This window comes from Pristis pectinata, chromosome 10, assembly GCF_009764475.1.
Source record: "Pristis pectinata isolate sPriPec2 chromosome 10, sPriPec2.1.pri, whole genome shotgun sequence".
In the NCBI taxonomy this organism is placed as follows: Eukaryota; Metazoa; Chordata; class Chondrichthyes; order Rhinopristiformes; family Pristidae; genus Pristis; species Pristis pectinata.
The window spans coordinates 88,270,009-88,295,928 of NC_067414.1; the positions used below are offsets into that span (position 1 = coordinate 88,270,009).

The 25,920-nt window shown below is 43.1% G+C and overlaps 1 long non-coding RNA gene across 2 annotated transcripts in view; it reads right to left on the reverse strand.

Moving 5' to 3' along the window:
- Window positions 1–25,920, reverse strand: part of LOC127574874 (uncharacterized) — a 460,663-nt gene that overhangs the window by 385,654 nt on the left and 49,089 nt on the right. Inside the window, exon 1 of one of the 2 annotated variants that reach the window (XR_007956966.1) lies at window positions 18,133–18,231. The exons of the other annotated variant lie outside the window; for it this stretch is intronic. This is a non-coding gene — a long non-coding RNA (uncharacterized LOC127574874). Of the gene's footprint in view, window positions 1–18,132; window positions 18,232–25,920 lie in introns of those variants that run through there. 2 annotated transcript variants of the gene reach the window in all.

A 25,920-nucleotide genomic window follows, 5' to 3' on the forward strand; every position in this document is an offset into this window, starting at 1 on the left:
GTCAGAATCCAAGTTTGTTGCTCAAATTGCTGCAGAGTTCAAAAACTTTGAACAAACTTCAGTGGTTAGATGGTTAAACACCATCTGCAGAGCTGTAGTTAGTGTAACGCCAGAGTGCCTACCTCAGCACATGGTTCATCTGATGAGAAGAAAAAAAATACCAGCAACTACATTTCAGGCTTTTGGATAAAGTGAGGCACCATTATTCATTCTAATTAAAAGATATGGGTGGAAATTTATCCCTTGACAAAAGAGGCTAAAACATGATAGATGTTCAACTCCACTCTTCCATATTTTCAGAAGCTGATTTCAACCTGCACGTTACTAGGCTGCATATTAACCGTACATGGCAGAAGATGAGAAATCGTTCTTTGCAAATTCAAAACTTAATATTTTCAGCAAGCTCGCGAGTGGTGAAGTTACAGTGTTGCTGAATTGCTGTTTGTGGGATCTTGCTTTGTATAAATTGGTTGCCACAATTTCTGCATCAGAATGGTAATCAAACAGCACTTTGTTGACGGTAAAAGAGTTTTGGGAAGTCTTATGGTTGCCAAGATAGTATATAGATCAGTTTTATTCTTTCTTTCCTTTTGAAGTAATTAAATGGAGATGAATTGCTTTGTATAAATTGGTTGCCACAATTTCTGCATCAGAATGGTAATCAAAAAGCACTTTGTTGACGGTAAAAGAGTTTTGGGGAGTCTTATGGTTGCCAAGATAGTATATAGATCAGTTTTATTCTTTCTTTCCTTTTGAAGTAATTAAATGGAGATGAACTCTCGAAAATCTTAAAGGTGAAATATTATGTAGCACTTCAACCAATCACCTTGCTCTTCTGGTTTATAGTTTGCAAACAAGTAGCCCAATTGATTAGAATAAGTAGGTTGTGTTTATTCAACCAATAAAGAACAATTTGCAAAGTATCGTTAGTTTTTATTTGAATGAACAAGCAGTCACTTCAAACTGTGCCAGAAACCAAGTCTTATAATATCATTTTATTGTATCTACTCAGATCTACACCCTTATGCAACCTTGCCCTACAAAACAGTAATATCACAGTTCTTTCACCCACTTCCAAATACCAAGTTTGTTTTTGTCAAAAAACTTTGTTCTTGGAACTTCAAGTATTAACCTAAGCAACACATGGTCAGGCCAGTAGACCTAGCTTATTGCCAACTGAATGTTGGTCCACAGCTAACAAAAGAGGAGCTACAGCATGGATAAACAATAATGGAAGCTCAGAACATCAACAAAAAAAAAGTAGGCTCAAGTAATGGATTAGAAAGCCAGAAACATACAGAATGCTGGACGAACTCAGCGGGTCAGATATTATCTATTGAGGGAAATGGGCAGTCGACATTTCGGGTTGAGGCCCTTTATCAGGACTGATGGGTGCCCAGTTAAAGATCCTGCATATGGTAAAAAGATGCAAGTATCCAGCCATTTTCTCAAGAGGGTACCAAACACAATGAAGGATAGATAAGTAAGCATGAATTAATCTTTGCCCAATGTTCGTTAAGGGTACATACCCATGGGTAGGAATCACTGGGCTATGATCAGGTGTGGGAATCCTGGTTGGTTATGTCCACTCCAACCCAATGTTGACAATTATGTAAGAGCTGACATTATAGAACCATAGAGGACAGGTGTCCATTAGATCCAATGTGCCCCTGCCAGCTCTTTGACTGAGCTGATCCAAGAAATTAGCTAACTCAGCACTGACACCTTACCCCATCCCCCACCGCCTACATTGCTCAGTCACTGGATAAAGATCAACAAGAGCGGCATGATATAAGGTTTTCTTTAACCAACATCCTGGGGTAAAGTGTCATTTAATTGTCAGTGGGAGAGCTCCTACTATATTTGAGTTGATATCCAGATTATTTTTAAGTTTGAAATCTGGAACAAAATGAAAGGTGCCACCGACCTGAGGAATCTTATTAACTGGAGGGAGCACTAGGCTGCAGCTGATGGTACATCTCACGTTTAAACCAACTTGTTAAGAGGTTTCCAAGGACAACAGTAACTATGATTACCAGAACACCACAGAAGGAAAACTTACTTTGAAGTTTAAGCTGGCTTTGCCAATTTAGCCTCTCTGCTTAAACATGGGAGCTACTGGGAAATCTGAAAGGAAGCTGGTGGTGGGGGGGGGGGGGGCGGTGGGGGCGGTGCGGTTGGAGGTGGAAGAGGGGGGGAAAATGTGGTCACAGCGAAACTCAAAGGCTATGACTCAGTGCAGACACTGGAAATTATTTAGCGTTATCTCTACAATTGCACTACATTGCTGGTAAGTGTTAAATGTCAATAGAAACCATGAGCGACACATCCAATCAGCTGAAGTGTACTCTACGCAAGTACTGATGCACAGACTCCTTTGCAAGTCATGTTGTTTTTGTCTTTTATCAGAGCCTCTGGATCATTTCTGAAGCACCTTCAGTCACTTCCGACTCTGATACCACTTATAAAACATACAAATGTAAATCCAAAACTGGCAATGCTCTCTCATCCAAACGTGCCCTGAAAGGATTACATGAGAGAGGTCCACTTAGTGCATCCCCTAAGCGATCATTTATAGGAGTGAACAGAGAGTTACACTGAAGAGAGAGTAGTACTGGGATTTGGGAGTTAATGGCAGATGAGTTGGCCCAATGTTAAATATTATTCAACAGCTAACATTCAGGCAGGCAGGTGGAGTATTCAAGAGAGCAAGACCAGGTCAGGAACAGAAATATTACAATCGCACATTTCCTTCTATTAATCTGGGGAAAGACATGTGGAATGTGCAGTCTAATCTACAATACAAAGTGTTCAACTGCTTATTTCAATGATGGCACTACTGCATGTAAATAGAGCAAGTGGGGATGGGTCGGGGCTGTCTAATGTAATGATATGCAGAAGGAATATCTGTAAACAAAAGCGTTACACTAATTCAGAATGGGAGTTGATTTTAGGCCACACTAACGTGCCCTGTAATTACATTTCTCTGTTTCTTTATGTGGGATTGCTGCCATTAACAGTTTCTCACAATTAGCGATTTCTAAAGAGATCCAACACGGCATTCTAGTAATCAGTCACTACAGAGCCAACAAAAGACTCCCCACTGTTAACCAATATCACCAATGGCCCATTTGCTGCCAGGGATCTCTCAACCAAGACTAACACCAGGATTATGTTCATTAATAGTGTGCATCACTTCACAGCATCAAAATACTGTGAAAGGAGGCCTTTGTTTTCACATCTTTGTACATATTAACTACTGCCAGCAATCAAACCTTAATTTGGTTTTCAATTTTTCTTACAGCCACCATTACATGTTATTAGTAAATTAACTGTTCAAAAGTCAAACACAATGGAATTAAACTTCAGTATATGCCTCTTCAGATGACTTTGTTTGAACTAAAATCTGTGACACATTTTAAAATCATTCCATGGTCATCCATCTGTTTCAGACCTGATCCCACCCTACCCCTAATTTTTAACAGGTCTACAACCCTTGGAGGACACTTCAGCTCCTCCACACGTGTCCTCTTGGACCATCCTGGATTTTCAACATTCCCCACCAGTTGTTTCTCCTTGCATCTCCACCTCTTTCTTCTCCTTCAACCACATCCTCATACCAACTGTTTGGTCAAGCTTTTGGCTCTCCACCCTCATAACTTTAGTGGCAAACTTCTGGCTGAAGCACCTTGGGTCGTTAAAGATGCTATGTAAATTTAGCAGCACAGTGGCATAGCTGGTAGAACCACTGCCTCACAGGTTCAATCCTGACCTCAGGTGCCTCCTGCTTGGATTATGCACGTTCTCCCTGTGGCTGCATGAGTTTCATAGAACATAGAACAGTACAGCACTGGACGGGCCATTCGGCCCAAGATGTTGTGCCGACCTTAGAACCATAGAACAATACAGCACAATACAGGCCCTTCGGCCCACCATGTTGTGCTGCCCTTCAAACCACACCTAAGACTATCTAACTCCTTCCTCCCACAATCCCCCTATTTTAAATTCCTCCATATGCTTATCTAACAATCTCTTGAACTTGACCAACGTATCAGCCTCCACCACCACCCCAGGCAGCGCTTTCCATGCACCAACCACTCTCTGGGTGAAAAACCTCCCTCTGATATCTCCCTTGAACTTCCCACCCATTACTTTAATAGAACCATACAGCACAAAACAGGCCCTTCAGCCCACCAGCCATGTCCTCTTGTTTTGAGCATTGGTGCCCTGGGAAAGAGGCGCTGGCTGTCCACTCTATCTATTCCTCTTAATATCTTGTATGGCTCTATCATGTCTCCCCTCATCCTCCTTCTCTCCAATGAGTAAAGCCCTAGCTCCTTTAGTCTCTCCTCATAATCCATACTCTCTGATCCAGGCAGCATCCTGGTAAATCTCCTCTGCACCCTTTCCAACACCTCCACATCCTTCCTATAATGACGCAACCAGAACTGGACACAGTACTCTAAGTGTGGCCTAACCAGAATTTTGTAAAGCTGCATCATTACTTCGCAGCTCTTAAACTCGATCTCACGATTTATGAAAGCTAACATCCCATAAGCTTCCTTAACTACCCAATCTACCTGTGAGGCGACTTTCAGTGATCTGTGGATATGAACCCCCAGATCCCTCTGCTCCTCTACACTGCCCGGAATCCTGCCATTTACCTTGTACTGCGCCTTGGAATTTGCCCTTCCAAAGTGTACTACCTCACACTTCTCCGGATTGAACTCCAACTGCCACTTCTCAGCCCAGCTCTGCATCCTATCAATATCCCTCTGTAAGCTTCTACAGCCCTCCACACTATCCACAACATCACTGATCTTTGTGTCATCTGCAAACTTGCTAACCCACGTTTCCACCCCCTCATCTGAGTCATTAATAAATATCACAAAAAGTAGAGGTCCCAGAACTGATCCCTGTGGGACACCACTAGTCACAGCCCTCCAATCTGGATGGATTCCCTCCACCACAACCCTTGGCTTTCTACAGGCAAGCCAATTCTGAATCCACACTGCCAAGCTTCCCTGGATCCCTTGGCCTCTGACCTTCTGAAGAAGCCTACCATGCGGAACCTTATCAAACGCCTTACTAAGATCCATGTAGACCACAACCACTGCACTACCCTCATCAATCTTCCTGGTCACCTCCTCAAAGAACTTGCTTGTGAGGCAAGATCTTCCCTTCACAAAGCCATGCTGGCTATTCCTAATCAGTCCACGTTTCTCTAAATGGTCATAGATCCTATCTCTTAGAATCCTTTCTAACAGCTTACCCACCACAGACGTAAGGCTCACTGTTCTGTAATTCCTTGGACTATCCCTACTACCTTTTTTGAATAAGGGGACAACATTTGCCACCCTCCAATCCTCCGGTACCATCCCCGTGGACAACGAGGACTCAAAGATCCTAACCAACGGTTCAGCAATCTCCTCCCTCACCTCACGAAGCAGCCTGGGGAATATTCTGTCAGGCCCCGGGGACTTATCTGTCCTCATATTTTCTAACAACTCCAACACATCCTCTCTCTTGATAACTACATACTCTAGAACATTACCCTTACCAACACTGTCCTCAGCGTCATCATGACCCCTCTCCTTGGTGAATACTGAAGAGAAGTATTCATTGAGAACCTCACCCACTTCCACAGCTTCCAGGCACATCCTCCCACCTTTGTCTTTAATCGGACCTACCTTTACTCTAGCCATCCTTCTGCTCCTCACGTATGAGAAAAAAGCCTTGGGATTCTCCTTAACTCTACTCACCAAAGCCGTTTCATGTCCCCTTCTCGCCCTCCTCAGCCCCTTCTTAAGTTCCGCCCTTGCTACTCTATATTCCTCATGAGCCCTGTCTGATCGTTGCTGCTTACACCTTATGTATGCTGCCTTCTTCTTCTTAACTAGTTGTTCCACCTCTCTCGTCACCCACGGTTCCTTCACCTTGCCATTCCTTCTCTGCTTCACAGGGACAAATTTATCCCTAACATCCTGCAAAAGATCCCTGAACATCGACCACATCTCCATAGTACATTTCCCTTCAAAAATGTCTTCCCAATTTACACTCCCAAGTTCTATCCTTATAGTCTCATAATTTACCCTTCCCCAATTAAATATCTTCCCATCCTCTTTGCTCCTATCCTTGTCCATGACAATGCTAAAGGTTATGGAGCAATGGTCACTGTCCTCCAAATGCTCACCCACCGATAGATATATCACCTGTCCCAGTTCATTACCTAAAACTAGATCTAATATGGCATTCCCTCTAGTCAATCTGTCAACATACTGTGTCAGGAATCCATCCTGGACACACTTAACAAACTCTGCCCCGTCTAAACCTTTGGCACTAAGTAGGTGGCAATCAATATTTGGAAAGTTGAAGTCTCCCATTATAATAACCCCGTTATTTTTGCATCTTTCCAAAAACTGCCTCCCAATCTGCTCCTCAATATCCCTACTGCTACCGGGGGGCCTATAGAATACTCCTAGGAGGGTAACTGCTCCTTTCTTGTTCCTAACTTCCACCCATGTTGACTCTCGAGAGGATCCTTCTACATTATCCACCCTTTCTGCAGCTGTAACAGGGTCCCTGACCAGTATCGCCACCCTTCTTCCTCTTCTACCCCCTCCCTATCCCTTTTAAAACACTGAAAACCAGGAATACTCAATATCCATTCCTGCCCTGATGTCAGCCATGCCTCTGTAATAGCCACAATATCGCTGTCCCATGTACTTATCCAAGCTCTCAGTTCATCTCCCTTATTCCTGATGCTTCTTGCATTTAAGTAAATGCACTTTAGCCCATCCACCTTACTACTTTTATAGCCTGTACTCTGCTTCTCCTTCCTCAAAGCCTCCTCACCTGTCAGATCTGACTTTTTCCCATCCCCTTCTTCCCCTGACCTACTCCTCCTGTTCCCTTTCCCCTTGCAATCTAGTTTAAACCCTCCTGAACCACCATAGCAAACCTGGCTGCAAGGATATTGGCCCCCCTCAGGTTCAGATGTAACCCATCCTCTCTGTACAGGTCTCACCTTCCCCAGAAGAGATCCCAATGATCCAAAAATCTTCAACCCTCCCTCCTGCGCCAACTTCTCAGCCACACATTTATTTGCCATCTCCTCCTATTCCTACCTTCACTATTGCATGGCACTGGCAGCAATCCCGAGATTGCTACCCTTGAGGTCCTGTTCTTCAGCCTTCTGCCTAGCTCGTTAAACTCACTTTTCAGGACCTCATCCCTCTTCTTATCTATGTCATTGGTACCAACATGAACCACGACTTCTGGCTGTTCTCCCTCCCGCTCTAGAATCCTGTGGACCTGATCAGTGACATCTTGGACCCTGGCACCTGGGAGGCAACATATCATCCGGGATTCATGCTCACTGCCACAGAACCTCCTATCTATTTCCCTGACTATCGAGTCCCCTATCACTACTGCCTTCCCTTCTGAGTAGCAGGACTGGTCCCAGTGCCATAGACCTGGCTACTGCTGCTAGGCCTTGGCAGGTCATCTCCCTGAACAGCCTCCAAAGCAGAAAACCTGTTATTGAGGGGAACAGCCTCCGGGCTCCTCTGCTCTATCTGCCCGTTCGTTTTCTTTTTCCTTTTCCCTCCCCTTACAGTCACCCTTCTATCTACTTCCTGGACTCCAGAAGTACCTGCTGTAAGGGGGGTGACCGTCTCCTGATGTACCGTATCTACATAACTCTCCCCCTCCCTGATGCTGCGCAGTGTTTGAAGCTGCAACTCCAGCTCATCAATTCTGAGCCGAAGTTCCTCCAGCCTCAAGCATTTACTACAGATGTGGCCATCGTGGACCACAGCAAGGTCCACGAGTTCCCACATCAAGCAGCTGCAGCATACCACCACGTCCTCCATCTGAACTAATTCTTTTTCTCCCCCCCTAGTTTTTCCTACTTAAAAAATTATAAACAGATAACAGGTAAAACCTTACCTTTACCTACTTACCAGCTACTCACCCACCTTGCCCCTTTATGCCGAAGCCCCTTGAGCCAAAGCCCAATCACTCTGCTCCCTCTCACTCAGCTGCCCGCTCCAATGCTTAATGCCAATTTAGACCAAATGTCCTCTTCCTGCGTATCATCCACATCCCTCCATTCCCCTCATATTCATTGTCTATCTGAAAGCCTCTTAAACTCCACCAAACTGCCTGCTTCCACTACTACCCCTGGTAACCCACTCCAGGCACCTATCGTCCTCTGCATTAAAATACTTGCCCCTCACATCCTCTTTAAATTCTACCCCCCCTCCCCAACCTTAAAAGCATGTCTTGAGAAACATAGGACTGCAGATGCTGGAATCCAGATGAAAAACACTATGAGTCTGGGGGAGCTCAGCAGGCCAGGCAGCATCCATGGAGAAAAGCAGGTGGTCAACGTTTCGGGTCAGGACCCTTCTTCAGGACTGAAGATAGGTAAAGGGGAAGCCCAATATATGGGAGGGAAAAGCAGAGCAGGGATAGGTGGACAAAAGAGGGGAGGTGGGGTGGGCACAAGGTGGTGATAGGTAGATGCAGGTAAGAGATAGTGATAGGCAGGTGTGGGGGAGGTGGGGAGAGCAGATCCACCAGGGGATGGGTCAAAGGTAAGGAGAGAAAGGAAAAAAATGGGGCAGAAAAAAAAGAGAGAGGCTAGGAAACGGAAGAAGAGAAGAAGCATGGTGGAGGGGTGGGGGGGGGGGAAGGGGTGTGGGGATTACTTAAAGCGGGAGAATTCAATGTTCATGCATTAGGCTGCAAGGTTCCAAGACCAAAAATGAGGCGCTGTTCCTCCAGTTTGCACTTGGAATTCTCCTGGCAGTGGAGGAGGCCGAGGACTGACATATCAGTGATAGTGTGGGAGGGGGAGTTGAAGTGACTGGCAATGGGGAGATGCAGATCATGGTTACAGACAAAGTGCAGGTGTTCTGGGTGTCACCTAGTCTGCGTTTGGTCTCACCAGTGTAGAGGATGCCACGTTTGAAGCACTGAATGCAGTAGATGATGTTAAGGGAGGTGCAGGTGAATCTCTGTCATGTGAAAAGACTGTTTGGGTCCCTGGATGGAGGTGATGGAGGTGGTGTAGGGGCAGGTGTTGCATCTATGGCGGGGGCAGTGGAAAGTTGCCAGGGTGGGAGCAGGATGGATGGAGGGGGGAGGAGTGAACTAGGGAGTCACGGAGAGAGCAGTCCCTGCAAAAGGCAGAAAGGGGTGGGGAGGGGGAGATATGCTTGGTGGTGGGGTCCCGTTGGAGACAGCAGAAGTGGTGGAGAATGATGTGTTGGATACATAGGCTGGTGGAATGAAATGTGAAGACAAGGGGGACCCTATCCCTGTTAGGTCTGGGAGGGGTGGGAGTAAGAGCAGAGGTGCAGGAAATGGCAGAGATTTGGGTGTGAGCTCTCTCGACCACAGTCAGGGGAAGCCCTGGTTCAAAAAGAAGTTGGATATCTTGGATGTCCTGGAGTGGAAAGCCCCATCATAGGAGTAGATGTGGCGGAGGTGGAGAAATTGAGAAAAAGGGATTGCGTCCTTGCAAGCGACAGGGTGGGAGGAGCTGTAATCAAGGTAGCTGTGGGCGTCAGTGGGTCTGTAGAAGATGTCGGTGGATAAGGAATCTCCTGAGATGGAGATGGGAAGATCAAGGAGAGAGAGGTGTCAGAGATAGCACAAGTGAATTGGAGAGCAGGGTGAAAATTTGTGGTGAAACTTATGACACCGTCAAGTTCCATATGGGTACAAGAGGTGGCACCAATGCAGTCGTAGATATAGCGGAGAAAGAGTTCAGGAATGGGGTCAGAGTAGGCTTGGAACAGAGACTATTCAAGTAGCCAACGAAGAGGCAGGCATAGCTGGGGCCCATGTGAATGCCCATAGCTACACCCTTGGTCTATAGAAAGTGAGGGGAATGGAAAGTGAAGTTCTTTAGGGTGAAGTCAAGTTCAGCCAGACGGAGGAGAGTGTTAGTGGAAGGGGACTGGTTCTGTCTCTGGTTGAGAAAGAAGTGGAGGGCGGTGAGGCCGTCATGATGGGGAATGGAGGTATACAGGGACTGGACGTCCATGGCGAAGATGAGGTTGTGTGTGCTGGAGAACTTAAAACTATGGAAGAGTTGGGAGAGCATGTGATGTATCACAGATGTAGGTGGGAAGGGATTGGACCGGGGGGACAGGATAGTGCCCAGGTACGAGGAATCTTGCAGCCTAATGGCGTGAACATTGAATTCTCCCGCTTTAAGTAATCCCCACACCCCTTCCCCACACCACCCCCCCCCCCACCATGCTTCTTCTCTTCTTCCCTTCCTAGCCTCTCTCTCTTTTTTCTACCCTTTTTGGTTTCCTTTCTCTTCTTACCTTTGACCCATCTCCCGGTGGATCTGCTCTCCCCTCCTCCCCCGCACCTGCCTATCACCGGCTCTTACCTGCATCTACCTATCACCACACTGTGCCCACCCCACCTCCCCTCTTTTGTTCATCTATCACTGCTCTGCTTTTCCCTCCTATATATTGGGCTTCCCCTTTTCCTATCTTCAGTCCTGAAGAAGGGTCCTGACTCGAAACGTTGACCCCCTGCTTTTCTCCATGGATGCTGCCTGGCCTGCTGAGTTCCTCCAGCATCATCGTGTTTTTCATCTTAAAAGCATGCCCTCTGGTGTTTGATATTTCTAATTTGGGGAAAAGATTCTGACTCTTCACCCTATGTATGTCTCTCATAATTTTAAAAACCTCTATCAAGTCCCCCCTCAGCCTCCGACTCTCTGGGGAGAACAACCCAAGTTTGTCCAACATTTCCTCCGGGTGCTTTGGTTTTCTCCCACATCCCAAAGACATACAGGTTTGTAGGTTAATTGGCCACTATAAATAGCCCATCGCATGTAGGCAAGTGGTAGAATCTGGGAAGAGTTGATGAGAATGTAGATGGAATAAAAACTGGGATCAACGTGGGTTTAGTGTAAATGGGTGGTTGATGGACCGAAGCGTATTTCCATGCTCTCTCTCTCTACACACACACACACACACACACACACACACACACACACACACACACACACACACACACACATATTTTATTTGTATATATAAATATATATATGAAAGCTGTTTTGTTACTGATAGTAGGATTACAGCAAAGGTGTCAAAACTCGCTACAACCATAAATCTTAGTGCTAATCATGTTTTAAAGGCTCTCACACATCAGATATTTGGGCAGGTTCAACTTGGACTCCAGAGAATTGAGTGCACAACTCTAGGCTGGCACTGCAGTGCACAGCTGATTTAGTGGCGCACAGTCAGAAGTTTCACAAGGCATTAAACCGTGTAACCTTCCTGGTGAACGCAAAAGATCCTGTTTGACTTTTTGAAGATTCAGAATTTATTTCTGAATCAAATCACAAATGCCATTGATCTGGCTGTCTGATTATGGGAGCTTGCTGAGTGCAGACCGATTGCTACACTTAATACATTACGACAGTGACTTCTCTTCAAAAAATATATTTTGTGATGTTTTGATGTGATAGGGATTTGAAAGGTGCCACATAAATGCTGGTCTTTCTTTTCTTTCCCAACATCAAAAGAAGCCTTAAAGTATGTGACTTAGACCATGTAGATACTTAAAATGTGGTGCTGCCCAGCCTACAACAGAAAGTGGATTATACCATTTGGTTCAATGCTACTCAACTTGAACTTCTCTGCCTCAAAATTAGCTTCCCATCTTTGCTCCATACCTGCAGCTGGTTGTTCCCAGCAAAAACATCGACCCATCTCGGTCTTGGAAGTAATTGACCCAACATCCACAGAATCAGAATCAGAATCAGATTTATCATCACTGACCTATGTCGCAAAATTAGTTGTTTTGTGACAGCAGTACCGTGCAAGACATAAAGATATAAAAATCACTATAAGTTACAAAAATAAAGAAATAGTGAGAAAGAGGAATAACGAGGTAGTGTTCATGGGTTCATGGACCATTCAGAAATCTGATGGCGGAGGGGAAGAAGCTGTTCCTGAAACATTGAGTGTGGGTCTTCAGGCTCCTGTACCTCCTTCCCAATGGTAGTAACGTGAAGAGGGCACGTCCCGGATGGTGAGGGCCCTTAGTGATGGACCCTCACAGTAAAAAAAACTGTTTGCTGATTTCACTAGATGTTTGGGTTTACTTTAAATATTATGCCTGCTTGTTCTCAATTTCATTATCGGAGGAAGTAGTTTCACCATCTATCTTACTGAAACTATCATTTTCAACACCTCAATAAAATCATTCTTAAATGCTCATACAACTTATCGTAATGATTTGCCCCCAACGATATCTTTCTTGAGGCTAGTACCCAAAATTGAAACTAGTGCTCGGGTAGAATCTGACCAAAGATACAAACACAAATCTTTCTTTCCATCCAACATTCCCACAAAACACAGTGCTAACTTATACAGGGGCATGAAGGAAGAGTTGCTGAATAGTGGGTTGATCGCAGTATCTTGGTGACAGCAGGCAGAAGGTGGTGCTGGTGGTGGAGGGATGCTTTCCCGATTGGAAGTCTTTGACCAGCAGTGTACCATAAGAGTCAGTACCATAATATTTGTTGTTTGTGACGCATATTAACACTTTGGATGTGAATACAGGACACATAATTAGTATGTTTACAGATGGCATCAGGATTGGTGCTGTCAAGCATAGTGAAGAAGGTTGTTTCAGACTGCAGCGGATGATGCATTTTGGGAAGTCAAATAAGGGTAGGACATGTAAGGAAATGGTCGGGCCCAAGGATGATGAACAGAGGGGACTTGGGATACAAGTCCATAGCTTCCTGAAAGTGGTCACACATGTAGAAAAGGCTGGTGAAGACAGCACATGGCATTCTTGCCTTCATAGGTCGGGGCACAGAATAAAAGAGTTGGGATGTTATATTGCAACTTTACAAAACACTGGTTAGGCTGCACTTGGAGTATTATGTGCAATTCTGATCTCTACACTACAGGAAGGATGTGATTGCACTGGAGAGGTTGAAGAGATTCACCAGGATGTCACCTGATTTGGAGACTTTAGTTATGGGGAGAGATTAGATAGGCTGGGTTTGTTTTCCCTGGATTTAAAGGAGGCCGGAAGGGTGACCTGATAGAAATTTACAAGTTTATTAGAGATAATAGATAGGGTAGTCAGAATCTTCGTCCCCACAATAGGGGTATCAAAGTCAAAAGGGCACAGGTTTAAAGTGGAGGAGGAGGAGATTTAAAGAGATTCTGAGGGGAAAGTTTTTTTTTAAAAAAGAGAGTGGCTGATCTGGCAGAATGCATTGCCAGAGGAGGTGGTGGAGGCAGATACAATCACTATGCTTAAGCAGCATTTAGAAAGGCAGGTGAATAGACAAGGTATAAAAGGATACAGGCCTAATACAGGCAAATGGGATTAGTATGGATTGGCACAAAGATTGGCATGTACGTGGTCACCCAAAGATCCTGTTTTTGTGCTGCACTCTAATTCAATGCCTCCATCAGTTGCAGGTGACACATGGTGCACGAATCAACCACACTGAGTGGGAAATAAAGTGGTACAGGGAGGAAATAAAAGGTACTTCAAAAAGCTTTTTTTTGCTTGCAGGGTGAATTTTTAGTTTTTTTTCCTTGCTAATATTCAAAATTAAGATCTCAGTGTTTAAAACCACAAACTCACAAGCATGTGATTTTTATTTTTAACTATCATAAATTTTTACTTACTAGAACAAATGTGAAGACATTACAGAAAGCAGGAAAGTACAGGCCAGTCGGTTTAACACCTGTCGCTGGGAAAACGTTAACAGCTATTATTAAAGATGTTATAGCAGGGCACAAAGAAAAATTAAAAGTAATCAGGCAAAGTCAACATGCTTTTGTGAAAAGGAAATCATATTTGACAATTTACTTCAGTGCTTTGAAGAAGTAATGTGTGCTGTGGATAAAGGGGAACCTGTGGGTGTTCTATTCTTAGATTTCCAGAAGACTTTTGATAAGGTGCCGCATCAAAGGTTATTTCAATCAAAGCTCACGTGCAGGAGAAATACATTGGCATGGATAAAAGAGTAGCTGGCTAACAGGAAACAGTAAGCACAAACAGATCTTTTCTGGTTGGCAAGATGTAATGAGTGGTATGCCACAGGGATTGATGTTGGGCCTCAACTTTTTACAATTTATATAAATGACTCGGATGATGACACTGAATTTGCTGGTGACATAAAGTAGGAAAATAAGTTGTATAGAGGACATAAAGAGTCCACAAAGGGATATAGATAATTTAATTGGGCGGCACAGTAGTGTGGCGGTTAGCATCATACTATTACAGCGTCAGTGACCCAGGTTCAATTCCAGCCACTGTCTGTAAGGAGTTCGTACCTTCTCCCCGTGTGTCTGCGTGGGTTTCCTCCGGGTGCTCCGGTTTCCAAAGACGTACAGGTTAGGAGTTGTGGGCATGCTATGTTGGTGCCAGAAGCATGGCAACACTTGCGGGCTGCCCCCAGCACATTCTCGGTAATGCAAAAAGACGCATTTCACTGTGTGTTTCAATGTACTTGTGACTAATAAATAACTATCTAATTGTCAAAGATCTGGAAAATGGAGCATAAAGTGGAAAAAAAATAAAAGAACCGTTATCTAACTAGTGAGAGACTGTAGAGTTCCAAGAAGCAGAGGGATTTGGGTGTACTACCGCACAATTTGCAGAAAGATAGGATGCAGGTACTGCATACAATTAGGAAAGCTAACAGAATGTTATTGTTCAATGCTCAGGGAACCGAATGCAAAAATAGGAGGGTTATGCTTCAATTATGCAGGACTGTGTACAAAATTGGTCTCCTTATTTAAGGAAAGATGTTAGTATACTGGAAGCAGTTCAGAGAAGTTTACTAGACTTATACTGAAATCGGAAGTTTGCCTTGTGAGGAAAAGTTGGTCAGGCTGGGCTTATATCCACTGGAGTTTAAAAGAGTGAGAGGGAACTTGATTGAAACATAAAATCCTAAGGGGTATTGATGGAATGAATGTGGAGAGAATGCTTCCCTTTGTGGGTGAATCTAGCACTAGGGGTCACTGGTTGAAAATGAAGGGATCATCCATTTAAGGAAAAAGATGAGGCAAAATTATTTCTCTCATATTCAAGTCAGCACAGAAACAAATTCTTCAGCCCACCTTGTCCAAGCCAGCCAAGGTGCCTACCTGAGCTCGCCCCCTGAACTAGTGCAAGGTCGCCCCTCAGCCTCCTTCGCTCCAGGGAAAACAGCCCCAGCCTATCCAGTCTCTCCTTATAACTCAAGCCCTCCAGTCCTGGCAACATCCTCATGAATATTGTAGCGACTCTTTGGAACTTTCTTCCTCAAAGGACAGTGAATGCAGAGTCTATGAATATTTTAAAGGCAGAGGCAGGTAGATTTATCATAAGATATCTTTACATCGAAACACACAGTGAAATACATCTTTTGCGTAGAGTGTTCTGGGGGCAGCCTGCCACAACTTCCTAATCCGTACGTCTTTTGGAATGTGGGAGGAAACCCATGCAGACATGGGGAGAACGTACAAACTCCTTACAGACAGTGGCCGGAATTGAACCCAGGTCACTGGCGCTGTAAAGCGTTATGCTAACCACTACACTACTGCGCCTGCCCATAACTGAGGGGTGAAAGTTAATCACAGGTAGACAGTAATGTGGAGCTGAAGTTCAGGTCAGCTTAGTCTTATCAAATGGTGGAGTAGGCCAGAGGAATCGAGTGGTCCACTGCTCCTAATTCATATGTTATGTTCATAGATGCTGTTCAATTACTCACATGGTACATTATGTCGAGTCTACTGCGACAGATACAAGCCATTTGGCCTATTAAGTCTACAGAACTATATCATTCATCCCATTCCTCCACATTATTTCCCTGCAACCTCCTCTCTCACATGGCCCTCCCCCACCCCCCTTCTACTACTCAGCTACACACAAGGGGCAATTCACAGCGACAAACTAACATACCATCCAACACATCTTTTGAGTGAGTGAGGGGGTGAGTGAGTGAGGAGGTGAGTGAGTGAGGGGGTGGGGGGGGCACGGAGGGAACTGGAGCATCTGGGGGAAAACCCATAGTCTTGGAAACAGCACAAAAACATCTACTTAGGCTGCCTCAGCAGCTTGGTTAAGGTTGAGCCACAGTCAGCTTAGGATTTGAACTCCATTAGGTGTAGATTTACTTTGAAGGTTCAGTGAGCAAGACTACAGAGTGAAGACTACACATGAAGCATATTCCTTCAGTCTCTGCAGTGAGAGAGGAGGAGCGAAGGAGTAAAGAAGTAATGGAAGGGAAATTATAATGTATCATGATTAGAAAATAAACTGAAATGGTTGAAGAATGACAAATCATACTCCAGATTTTAAAAGCCTTGACATAATATGGGGATATGCGAGGACATCCATTGTGGTTCCAAGCTGATGATGTGGATTTTATCTCCAAATGATAATAGACTAGAAACTGTGGAGACATGCATGTCCAAGAACACAAATCAACAAAAGCTAGCACACAGTTACAAAAAGGAAATGGATTGTAGGCCTTTACCTCAAAATAATTGAAAACAAAAAACTACAATTACCATTAGCACTCAGCCCCACAGAGTCTTGGTGAGACCTCTCTGGAAGCACTTTATTCAACTTTGGGTGTTGCACTGTGGAAAGATACACTAACATTGGAGACGGCACAGCAAGACTCATGGGGGGGGGGGGAAGGGAAAGAATGTTAAATTGTGAGGTTTTAAGAAGGCTGAGGGATGGTTCAAATGAGGTCTTGAAAATGAGTTCATGGAGTAAAGGATAGATTACATTGTTCGGAATTTCCCTACCCGAGCCAGGGGGATAATCGTAAAACAGGAGCTGGGCCATTCAGAAAGTAAAATCATTCACACAAAGTGCAGTTAAAATCTTAGAACTCTCTCCACAAACGGTTGTGATACTAGATCATTTGAGATTAAGCTTATTAGATATTACAAATGTCAAAAAAACTACAGATTTGAGACAGATCAGCTGAGTTTAGTGTCCAAATAGCTTCAAATTAACAATGGCAAAATAGGCTTGATGGGTTGAATGCCCTACTTGTTTTCCAATGTAACTGGTTTGATCAGAAGTGTCATTCAATGACCTTTAGTAACTACTGTGGGAAACAAATATTTCAGCACTTCTTCCATCCACAAAATCTAGTCCTATCTCAGGGTACCTCACAGTGCCAGCAGTTCAAAAACTGACTGAGCAAATTGAAAGAAACTCCCTCCAATGGTAAGACAGCCAACATTTAGGAGATTTAAGAACATTGGCAAAATAGTGAAATTGGAGTGGAGGAGGTAATTTTTATGTCAAAGTGAGCTATGACAACCTGGAATCCACTAACCAGCAGTAGTTGGAACAGATTCAATAAGCAATTCAGGAGGGTACTACACATTGAAATAGAAAATACTTTAGAGCTATGGAGAAATGGCAGGGTGACTGAGTTTATTTGGGTAGTTCTTTCAAAGTGTCGGCATTAGCATAATGGGTCAAGGTATCTTCTGTGCTGTTGGATTTGTTTTGCTCAAGTTCCGAAGATCAGGTTGACAGGACAAGGAAAAGAATTAAACAGCCATTCAGATTACGGCTGTCAGGGAGAGTCGATCTATTGTTTTGAATGGGCATGTTAGTGGAAAGACCTCATCCACAGAAATAATGTGTTTTACAACTACAAAGGGGACCTGTACACTTAAAATCCACAATAAAGGAGATGAGCAGTTTGACTTAGGTAGGTGGAAAGTCAACTAAACAGACAAAAAGCAAATCTGCCTCCATATTTCAAATGTAAATCAGACAGTTATGCAAAAGTTATATCGCATAAATATCAGAGCTGCTGATCTCAGCACCTGAAACACTGGTTCAATTCTGACAGTGGGTGCGGTCTGTGTGGAGTTTGCATGTTCTCCCTGTGACCATGTGGGTTTCTTCTGGGTGCTCTGGTTTCCTCCCTCATTCTAAAGATGTGTGGGTTGGTAGGTTAACTGGCTACTGCAAAATGCCCCTAGGGTGTGGGCAAGTGGTAGAATCTGGGGAAAGCTAATGAGAATGAATAGTAGTGCAGCTAATAGAGTCACTGCCTCATGGTGCCAAAGACCCTGTTTTAATCCTGACCTTTGGCTCTGTCTGTTTGGAGTTTGCATGTTCTTCCTGTGACCACGTAGGTTTCCTCCAGGTGCTCCAGTTTCGTCCCACGACCCAAAGACGTGTGAGCTGGCAGGTTAATTGGCTGCTGTAAATTGCCCCTCGTGTGTAGGTGAGTGGTAGAATCTGGGAGAAGTTGATGATAATGTGGGAGAAAATAAAATAAAATTAGATTAATGTCAAATCAGTGTAAGTGGGTGGTTGATGGTCAGCAGGAACTCGATGGGCTGAAGAGCCTATATCTCTCTAACTCTAATTAAGCTTACCAATCTCACAAAGACAGAGTGCTGTGCTGACTTATAAGCATATTTCTATTCAGTTATTTTTAACCATATTCTTACTTATAACACCATGGAATGAGACCATTCAGCCCATTGGGTCAATGCCTGCTCCCAGAACAACAATCTGATTCCTTTTCTCCCTGCAATTTATTCTCTCTCACTCCCCATTAACTCCCCTTTAATTCTTTTGCTGCTTATCTACTTACATTAAACAATTAACCTGCCAGCACATCATTGGGATGTGGGTGGAAACTGGAGCACCAGGAGGGAGATTCATAGGGTCCCAGGGAGAATGTGCAAAATCTACATGGATACTCCCTGAGGATTGAACCTGGGTCCCTGAAGTTGCAAGGCAATAGCACTACCTGCTGTGCCACTTCTAAAATTGCAACTTGCTTTTTCTCTTCAAAACATTTGAAAACACACATCAAAAAAAGAATTTCAACAATGATTGCACTGAATGCACACAGTCTTTTCCCCAAGCTTGGGGAATCAAGAGCTGGAGGACGCAAGTTTAAGGTGAGGGGGAGAGATTTAATAGGAACTTGATGGACAACTTTTTTCACCAAGAGGGTGGTCCGTATATGGAATGAGCTGCCAGATGAAGTGGTTGAGGCAGGTACATTAACAACATTTAAAAAGGTACTTGGACAAGTACATGGATAGGAAAGGTTGAGAGGGATATGAGCCAAACATGGGCAAATGGACCTAGCCTAGATGGGAATCTTGGTCAGCATGGACCAGTTGGGCCGAAGGGCCTGTTTTCCTGCTGTATGACTCTATGATTCTAAAAAAGGTAAAATTAAATATAAATGCAACCCTTTATGTGTGGCAAGAAGACTATCCAAACAAAAGATTGCAACTTGATGATTAATCTCTTTGATCATTGATACTCACCTCCACTTACTCAAGCATTCCAACTTATTAAGAAAACTCCTGTTTGTGTGAATGCAAGTTTTGTAAAAAAAAATCTATTTTAAATGCCAATAAAATACTGAGAGTCCACAGTATAATGTGCATGTGGCCCACAGACTGAGCAAAGACATGGTCAACAAACAGGTTCCAGCTGCAAGTGTTCTTTTGGAACCAATGTTGACACGTTCCAAAAGAGACTGCCATCTGAAGGCAGTGAATGTCAGCAGTTTATTAACAAAAATGTCAAAGTGTATTTCATTCCAACATTACTATGTGAAAACAGCAATTATACTTCAAAAGTACTTCACTGGCTATAAAATATTGCAGGATATGCCGACATTGGGAAAGGAACTAAATAAATCCAAATGTGTGTTCATCTTAAGAAAACATTTCCCTTATAATGTCTTTGCAATGTGGTGCAGTGTTAAGGTCAGATCCCCAACTAAATTGTGCACACTCAACTATATTTCTGCAAATTGAACTGCAAAATAAATCTTACCACTAATGCTCAAGCTATGGGGAAATGGCAGGGTGAGTGAGTTTATTTAGGTAGATCTTTCAAAGTGTCAGCATTGGAGTAATGGGTCAAGGTATCTTCTGTGCTGTTGGAGTTTTTTTTTGCTCAAGTTTTGAAGATCAGGTTGAAAAGACAAGAAAAAGAATTAAACAGCAATTCAGATCACAGTTATCGTGGAGAGTCAATGTATTACTTTGGATGAACAAGTTGAATGGAAAGAGTGGTGTCCATCCACAGAAAGGTGACCTGTACACTTAAAATCCACAACAATGGAGACAGGCAGGTGGAAGGCTAACTAAACAGACAAAAAGCAAATCTGCCTCCATATTTCAATTGTAAATCAGACAATTTCATCACTGCTCTGGAGTCACTGCAATCTAACGTTAACCAATCAGGCCACTTGATTTCTTAATTATGCCACATGTACAATCACTAAAATATAGTTTTTTGTATTTGCATCTTTAACTCACAATGGGTTAAGATATATATATATATATATATATATTTAATCTAACTTTTATTCACCCCTTCATTCCCTGCATGGTGGGAGAAGCAATGGTACAGAGGATTTCTACACACAGAACTGGAACAGAAGCAATACAAAAGTGGATTTTTCATTAGTGGGGAGAACAACTCCTAATTTTTGTACAGCAGGAGAAAGGGACAGCAGAAATACAAGGTTAGCAGTATTTTTAGGTGGTGGTGGTTGGGGACTGAGGAAGATGTCAATACAAGGAAGATCCCCCAGGTGATACAAGGGGTAGAACAGAGTTCACAGTGAGTTCTACTACTAAAAAAGGAGAATCCTAAAATATTTATGTGTATTGAGAGCAAAAGGGTAACTAGGGAGAGAATAGGTCCCCTTAAGGATCAGTGTGGTAATCTATGTGTGGAGCCACAGCAGATGGGCGAAGGTCTTAAATGAATACTTCTCACCTGTATTTACTGTGCAGAAGGACATGGAAGTTAGGGAGTTCAGGGGAGGGAACAGTGATATCCTGGAGCATATCAACATTACAACATGGCAGGCGTTGGAGGTCTTGAGATGCACATAGGTGGACAAATCCCCAGCGCCTGACCAGGTGTACCCTGGGATGTTATGGGAAGCAAGGGGTGAGATTGCCCAGCAGAGATTTTTGTACCTTCATTAGCTACAGGTGAGGCACTAGAAGACAAGAGCATTGCTAATATTATGCCTTCATTCAAGGGCAGCAGGGACAAGCCAGGGAACTACAGGCCAGTGAGCCTTATATCAGTGGTGGGAAAGTTATTGGAAGGGATTCTGAGAGGCAGGATTTATTTGCATTTGGAAAGGCAAGGACTGATGAGTGATAGTCAGCATGGGAAATCATGTCTCACGAATTTTAGAGGTGATCAAGTGGATTGCTAAGGGCAGGGCGCTAGATGGTGTTTACGTGGATTTGTCAAAGGCCTTGTAAAAGTCCCATATGGTAGGCTGGGCGGGAAGGTTAGAACGCATGGGATCCAGGGTAAGCTGGCCAACTGGATACAAAATTGGCATGGTGATCAGAAACAGAGGATGGTAGTGGAGGGTTGTTTTTCAGATTGGACACCTGTGACCAGTGGTGTGTCATAGGGATCAGTGGTGGGTCTTCTGTTGCATCTCATATATATTAATGATTTGGATGAGAATGTAGATGCCATGATTAATAAGTTTACAGATGACACCAAAATTGGTGGTCTAGTGGACAGTGAAGCAGGTTGCCTAAGGCTACAACAGGATTTAGATCAACTGGGAAAGTGGCAAGGGAATGGCAGAAGGATTAACTCAAGACAAGTGCGAAGTGGTGCATTTTAGGAAGTTAAACCAGGATAGGACATAAATAGGGAATGGCAGGGCCCTGGAGAGTGTTGTTGAGCAGAGACCCTGGGTTACAAGTACATTGCTCCCTGAAAGTGTCAACACAGGCAGACAAGGTGGCGAAGGCGGGGTATGACATGCTTGCCGTCACTGGCCAAGGCATCGAGTACAAGAGTTGGGACATCATGTTATTGTTGTACAAAACATTAGTTCAGCCACCCTTTGGAGTACTGTGTGCAGTTCTGGTCACCATATGACAGGAAAGATGCAATGAAGCTGGAGTGGGTGCAGAAACAATGATGCTGCCTGGATTGGAAGGTTTAAGATGTAAAGAGAGATTGTATAGGCTGAATCTGTTGCCCTGGATCAAAAGAGATTGAGAAGTGACATGATAGGAGGTATAGAAAATTATGATTTTCTAAAATAGAAAATAGATGGGGTAGATAGCTAGAATCTGTTTCCCACGGTAGGATTGTCTAGAGCCAGTTGGCATAGGTTTAAGGTGGGAGGGAGAAAGCTTAAAGGGGATCTGAGGAGTAAATTTTTCACAGAGTAGTTGGTATCTGAAATAAGCTGCTAGAGGAGGTAACAGCATTTAAAGAGGCATCTGGACAGATACTTGAATGAGCAGGGAAATGGAAGTAATGCAAGCAAGTGGGAGAGGTAGGCACGATGGTCAGCATAGACTCGGTAGGCCAAAGGACCTGTTTCTAAACTGTGCAAATCTATGACTTTAATTCAATATTTCCTTTTTAATAACTTGCAGAATTTATTAACCACATACACACATGCGTGCATGCACACACACACCTGCTTGCACTTCCGAAACAAAAAAATCAGAAAATGCCATAAATTCCTAGCAGATTACTGGAACTAAATACATAGTCACCATTTCAGGTTGTTGACCTTTCATCAGAATTAGTTCTAATGAAAGACCATCAACTTGAAACATTAGCTCTTTCTACAGATGCTGCCGGTCCTGCTGCATATTTCCAGCAATTTGTTTTACTTCATATTTCCAGAAACTGTAGTTTTTTGTCTTGATACTGCTTGCATTCCTACTAACTATAACTGAGAATCAAGAGCAGCCATGTCATAATGCTGTAGAGTGCACAAACTTGCTGAAAGATTGTTATCAATGAGGGGACAAATTGAAAAATGTTATTCATGTCACTTAATTTGTAATAAATTGTTAATCTAATGTTTATCTAACACAAACTTCTCTGCATGAGAATTTCATACTCAACAACTTGACAATGCACACATTGCTTGGAGCTCCTTCTTCAACATCAATTATAAGAGTTCATCAGATGAGAGTTGTGTTGCCCTACGATGTCTGTGTACTATTAACCTTGGAAAGGATCTATCTACTTCAGATCCAATTTCCTGAGCTTTCCCATATCCTTTATCAGTAAATCAAATACTAACTCCTTTAAATGTTGGGGCCAATGTTTACCTTACAATTACTCCTCTGTGTTCTGCTTAAATCGGCTTCAACCATCACTTTATGGCAATGCAGTCCATACTTAAATAATATTTTCAAAGGAGCATCCCTTCTAGCCTCCTGTCTTTCATTTAACATACCCTAAACCTGTCCTCCTTTGTTCTGCATCCTCTGGAAAGTGGAAAATATCTCACTATTTACTCTTAAAGCATCACCTAATTTTGAAAATTCTGTACTATACTCCTTTAGAGAAAACAAGACAAACTTTGTTGGAGTGGTATTATGGGCACTGTTTGTTGTGGGTAGGACCAATTGAGGCACCTCCTTGCATGACTGCCCTTGGATTCAGGGCAAAGGTGGGCATTCAATAGTCCTAGCATTGGATCATCATGGGTCTGCCTGACCTGACTGCCTGCCCCTCATTCTAGACTACATTTATGCTTGGGTGTCTCTGGAGAGGGAGCACTGGTGCATACAAGACCTTCCTCAACTGATGGGCACCTCAAGAGTCTGGAGTGCATTTGGATGCTGAAGACCACATTTAAATTTAAAGTTTTATTTTGTATTTTTTTGTGAAATAAGATTATTTCTCAGAAAGAGGGCTTTTTAAAGGCTTTCAACTGTATCAACCAAAAATAAAATCTCTCACAGAGAGTCAGTAATAGCACGAGTCAGATATAGATTCCTCAGAATTTTCCCCCCAAAAAAATGTTGCAATCTGCTCTCAAAAAGACAAAAGTTTTGAGCTTTACTTTAAAAATCATTGCCACCCCTTCAAAATAATGAATTCTGCACCATCAGAACATGTATATCTTAATATTTTCCAAGTGCAATTTCAAAAGAGATACATTTCCATGCAAAAACAAACACATTGCACTTATACACTCAAAAAACATGAAAGACATCTACTATTTTAGTAATTTTGCCATACAGACTGCAGGCACCTGGCTCTTTAAGTAACTTCAGGAACTAGATGTCAATATTCAACTCTAAAATCATCAAAGCAACCACAAGTGACCCAAGTCTCAGTGCTTCTCCCTGACTACCCGATTACTTTCCACTGAAACTGTCAACCACCTGCAGTTCTCCAGAAGTGCTGATTAGCAATCCTTTTGTCTCTGCACTTACAAGAACACCATTGTGCATGCTTACACAGTCCAGATGGCCACTATCTTCCTCCTGGGACACAAGGGCAGGAAGTGAGGAGGGTTCGTGGGGGGGAGTGGTATGTAGAGTACTAATGAGTCAAAGGAAAGTGCAAATCTATAAATCCTGGCAGTTAATCCCTTTGATAGGAATGATTAAAAGTAAAAAAAAGGCAAAGCACAGAAGCATGGAATGAGATAAAATAAGAATTTAAAAAGGGAGAAAAAAAGCAAGATACAATGATGGAGAACTTGTAACACAAGATGTTCTGCCTCCTCGTAATAAGGAAAGATGGGTGATTGATGGTGGCTGCCCTGTAAGTGGTAGCCAAGTAGAGCTGTTGGTGAAGAGGGACAAGATTGGGATACACAAGCGAAAAAAAATCACAGAGCTTTGTAATCCATGCAGTTAAGTCTCCGATTTCAGATATTTTTTGATAACAATTCAGTCTTGTTACACACGTGAATATCACACAATAGAACTTTTGGACCTCTTTCCCTCCTCAGAACACAGACCCGCACTTGGCAGTCTTGACAATCGAGGAAGTTGCAAAACCAACAATGTTTCATCTGCAAAGGGAGGCAACCAGTGATGTCAATAATCTTAACTCATCATCTTTTCAACTGTTTCCTCCTACTCTTCAAGAATGAAGCAAGAAGACCTCAATCAAATTCTTTCAAAACAAATGTCCAATTTACAGTATGTGGGTTGTTTCAACTTGTTTCTGTGTTTACTTTGTCACCACTTCAGTAGAGCAAGAGTACACCAATAGCAGCAGTGGTATTTCTATAACTGCGTGAAGATAGGCACAGTCATTTCAAACTGTTTGTAATATAAAACTACCAACCCTCTAGCTAAACTGAAGCTTCGGGTTCATTTCTTTTATAGGGAGTATTTTTCACCTCATGAAAAATTTTACAGGTTTGCAACTATGCTATTGCTGATCAAGCAGTCCATTAAGAAAATAAACACAGGAGGTGGTAATTCAGCCCCTTGTATCTAATTTGCCATTTTAAGGATCATGGTTGATCATTTACATCAGCATCATTTTCCTGCAATGACTGATCTCCACCCAAAAGGGCTGTGGGGGAATTCCAAAGATTCCCTATCCTCTGGATGAAAAAGTTTCTTCTCATCTCTGCTTTGACTGGTCAACTTCCTAATTTCAGACTGTGACCACTGGTTCTAGATGGGTCAGACATGGGAAACATTAACTCTGAAATGTACAAAATTCTTAAGAGGTTTGACTGGACAAAAGCAGAGTCTGAAATTAAGAAGTTGACCAGTCAAATCAGAGATGAGAAGAAACTTTTTCATCTAGAGAACAGGGAATCTTTGGAATTCTCCACTCAAAAGGGCTGTGGGGGATCAGTCACTGAGTATATCCAAGGCAATGATTGATAGATTTTTTTGATAAGAAGGGAATCAAGAGATATGTGGTTAGTGCAGGAAAATGATGCTGACATAAATGATCAACCATGATCCTTTAAATGGCAAATTTGGTTGACTCCTGGGAAGACCTGTTTGTTGGAGGTGATCTCATTAAAACGTACAAAATTCTTAAAAGGTTTGACTGAACAAATGCAATGAGATCACCTCTCTTTTCTCTGATCTCCAAAGAGTAACAGCCTAG